General features: G+C 54.1%; 1 pseudogene; it reads right to left on the bottom strand.

The window, feature by feature from the left end:
• Positions 1 to 3,934: 3,934 nt before the first annotated feature.
• LOC137352656 (U2 spliceosomal RNA) lies at positions 3,935 to 4,043 on the bottom strand (annotated as a pseudogene).
• Positions 4,044 to 4,282: the final 239 nt, after the last annotated feature.

The raw sequence follows: 4,282 nt of genomic DNA, 5'->3' as shown, positions 1-4,282 counted from the left end.
GTGAGCGCCTCGCACCTGATGACCAGGTTCTTACCCACAATGGAGAGAGATCGCTGCCCCCACATGCCCAACTTTTGTCGTACCTTGGCTACTCGCTCCTCCCATGTTTTGGTGCACGCCCCGGCCCTTCCGAACCATATCCCCAGCACCTTCAGGTAATCTGACCTGACGGTGAAGGGGACAAAGGATCGGTCAGCCCAGTTGCCAAAGAACATGGCCTCGCTCTTGCCGTGATTAACTTTGGCTCCCGAGGCCAGTTCGAACTGGTCGCAGATGCTCATCAGTCTGCGCACGGACAGCGGATCCGAGCAGAAGACGGCGACGTCATCCATGTACAGGGAGGTTTTGACCTGAGTGCCTCCGCTGCCTGGGATTGTCACGCCTCTCATGCTCGCATCCTTCCTAATAGACTCAGCAAAGGGTTCAATACAGCAAACAAACAAGACCGGGGACAGAGGACAGCCCTGTCTGACTCCAGATTTGATCGGGAAACTTTCAGATTCCCACCCGTTGATTGAGACTGCGCTACTGATGTTTGTGTAGAGCAGTTGAATCCAATTGCAGACTCCCTCCCCAAACCCCATTTTGGAAAGCACGTCCATCATGTAGGTGTGCGATATCCTGTCAAAAGCCTTCTCCTGGTCCAGGCTGATGAGGCAGGTGTCCACCCTCCTGTCCCGTACGTAGGCGATCGTATCCCTGAGTAGCGCGAGACTATCAGAGATCTTCCTGCTGGGTACAGTACAGGTCTGATCGGGGTGAATCACCAGCTCCAGAGCAGACTTGACTCGACTGGCTATGACTTTGGACAGAATCTTGTAATCAACATTAAGCAGTGAGATGGGCCGCCAATTTCTGATTTCTGCCCTCTCCCCCTTCTGCTTGTAAATGAGGGTGATGATGCCTTTTCTCATGGATTCTGACATGCTGCCGGCCAGGAGCATACTCTCATATACTTCCAGCAGGTCCGGGCCGACCCAGTCCCACAGGGCCGAGTACAACTCGACCGGTAAGCCGTCGCTCCCGGGAGTTTTACTCGTCTCGAAAGACTCGACGGCCTTTGTCAGCTCGTCCAGAATTAGCGGCTTGTCCAGTCTCTCCCTCCTGCTGTCATCTAAGACCTCTGTGATAGATGACAGGAAGGACTGGGAGGCTCTGCTGTCTGTGGGCTTCGCGTCATACAGCCCAGCATAAAAGGATTTGCTGATCCTTAGTATGTCGGACTGCGAAGACGTTACCGAGCCATCTTCTTCCTTCAGGCTGCTGATAACAGAGCTCTCTCTGTGTACCTTTTGGAAGAAGTAACGCGAGCACGTCTCATCCTGCTCGATGGAGCGGACTCTGGACCTGAAGATGATCTTGGAGGCCTCCTTGGCAAAGAGCGAGGCCTGCTGGCTCTTCACCTCTTGGAGGTCCTCCTTGACCTCGACCCCCATTGACTGCAACCGGAGTAGATTTTGCATAATTTTCTGGAGTCGGGACAGTTCCCTCTGTCTCTCTCTCGCCTTCTGAACACCTTTGTGGATGAAGAACCTCTTGATGTTCTCCTTAATCGCTTCCCACCAGTGAACTGGAGACTCAAAGAGGGGTTTCACGGTCCTCCAACCATTGTAATCCCTTTTCAGTTCCTCAACGTTCTCTGGGGTCAGCAGTGTCGCATTGAGCTTCCACGTCCCTCTGCCAACCCGCTGGTCGTCCTGTAAGTGACAGTCGGCCAGTAAGAGGCAGTGGTCGGAGAAGAACACCAGCTTGACGTCGGTGGATCCGACCGTGACAGCACGGGACACAAACAGGAAGTCAATCCTGGAACGGGCAGACCCGTCCGATCTTGACCATGTGTATCTGCGCTGCGCTCCGTCTGCAGGTTTGCTGAAGACGTTGTGCAGTTTGGCATCCTTAACTGTTTCTATGAGGAATCTGGACGTAGCGTCCAGTTTGCTGTCGTCACTGCCGGATCGTCCAGCCGCATCGATGATGCAGTTGAAGTCACCGCCTAGGATGACCGGCCTGGACGTCGCCAGCAGCAGTGGGAGCTGCTGGAAGACGGTCAGCCGCTCGCTGCGTTGTACCGGGGCGTACACGTTGATCAACCGGAGCGGAGTGTTGTTGTACATCACGTCTGCTACGAGGAGGCGGCCGCCCACCACCTCCTTAACTTCGGAGATGGTGAAGTTACCTCCCCGCAGCAGAATACCCAGGCCGGAGGAACGGCAGTCATTACCCCCCGACCAGATCGATGGCCCGTGGGACCACCATCGCGACCACTGCCTGTAGGTGCTGAGGTGTGGTATTCCACACTCCTGCAGAAACAGTAGGTCAGCTTTGACCTTGGCAAGGTAATCCAAGGTTGAAACACATTGCGTAGTAGATTTAATGCTACGCACATTAATGGAAGCAATTCTTACACCCATTTTTTACTAAAAATTAGTTGTTGCTTCCCATACCATTTGTCCTCGCTAGTCCCAGTCCTTCGGGATGTTCCTGCATACCCATCGTGTGCGCAAGCAGTTTCACGTTGGTTGGGCTCAGAAATCCCTCCTGATTTTTCATGCAGGGTTTGTGCCGCTCGGGTGACATCGGGGGGGTCTTGTAGGCAGAGAGCATTGGGTTGTCCTCAGCTGCTTCCATCTGTTCCTCCTCGAAAACATCACAGCTCCCGGTCTCCCGGAGCTCAGGTGCGCCAGACGTGTCTTTGCTCCCGGTGTCTCGGAGCTGAGATGCGTTGGCCACGTCGTTACGTGTGGGGAATTGGGGTTGGGGCACGCCGGGCCCATCACAGCTTCCAGTGCCCGGGGGCTGGGATGCTTTATCATCCATCTCGGAGTTCTGCCGCCTCTTTTGAAGGGGCTGTCGTTCCAGCATTCCCCCGTCCAGTGAAGAGGAGTTGTTGCAGTCTGATTCAGAAGAGAGCCTCCTCTTGCCACTGGTTTGGGTGGTGCCTTTGGGATGTTTTTTCTTTGTGGTTTTCCTCTGGACCACTTGCCACTGACCTGTTTGTCCATCTGCTGCTTCCTCCTCCATTGATTCTGTCTGTGGAGGAGGGGTTTCCGGGCGCTGGGTAGGTGCTGGGTCGTTGGATTCAGCCGCCGCCCCTTCCTTCTCAGGTTGAAGTTCCTCGCTGCGGAGAAGGTCGCTGGTCTCCTTTCGAACAGCGGACGCCTTCGTCGAACCTTCTCCCGGCCATTCCTTGGACCTTGCCGCCTGAGCATAGCTGAGGCAACGTTTGGGGCAGGTCTTGTAGAGATGGCCTGCCGCACCGCACTGCTTACAGTCCTTGGTCTGATGGCCTTCCTCCTTGCAGTTCTTGCAAACAACCGTGCTGCAGTTGGCTGCCATGTGACCAGATTTGCCACAGGTGCGGCAAACTCTGGGCTGCCCAGCGTAGACCAAGAAGCCTCGACTTCCCCCGATAGCGAAGCTGGAGGGAGGGTGGATGATGGCTCCACTGGGATCTACCTTCAAGGTCACCTTGACCTGCCGCTTGCTGGTCCAGATCCCAAAGGGGTCCTTGACATCAGTGCTGCTGCCGGCCACCTCGACGTACCTGGCGAGAAAGGTGAGTACATCCACCACCGGAACATGGGGGTTGTAGAGGTGAATCGTCACCACCCGGTCCCGTTGTGACGGAAGTGTGAAGAGCGGCTCCACTGTGAGGATCGACAGTGGCGCCCGGTCCCCTTTCTCCTTGAACGCCTTCAGGAACTTGATGCATCCCGCCACGTTCCGGAACGTCACGTCGAAGTATCCACTGCTGGGGAAATCCTGCAGGCAGAAGACGTCTGTCGCTTGAAATCCGCAGCAATCGAAGAGAATTTTCTTGATGAAGAAGGTGCGATCGACCGGTGCATCTCCTTCCTTGTCCTTCACGACCACCCGAACGGTGTTGCGCACTCCCTGGCCCGAAGCTCGAAAATTGGTTATAGCCATTTTACTCAAAGCTTCCCCAGGATCAAAAGGCAATGATCATGGTCTCTTCTCAATCAAATAAGCACTGATAAGAACAGATACTACACTTGATCTTAGCCAAAAGGCCGAGAAGCGAAACACTGTCACTGGGATATTTAAAACAATGCCCTATAGAGTAGCAGTGTCACTGGGATATTTAAATCAATGCCCGATAGAGTAGCAGTGTCAATGGGATATTTAAATGAATGCCCTATAGATCAGCAGTGTCACTGGGATATCTAAAACAATGCCCTATAGAGTAGCAGTGTCACTGGGATATTTAAAACAATGCCCTATCGAGTAGCAGTGTCACTGGGATATTTAAAGCAATGCCCTT

The sequence above is a fragment of the Heterodontus francisci genome, chromosome 38 (assembly GCF_036365525.1).
Source record: "Heterodontus francisci isolate sHetFra1 chromosome 38, sHetFra1.hap1, whole genome shotgun sequence".
Classification (NCBI taxonomy): domain Eukaryota; kingdom Metazoa; phylum Chordata; class Chondrichthyes; order Heterodontiformes; family Heterodontidae; genus Heterodontus; species Heterodontus francisci.
The sequence above is the reverse complement of the archived record's forward strand: the minus strand, read 5'-3'. Positions and strand labels throughout refer to the sequence as shown.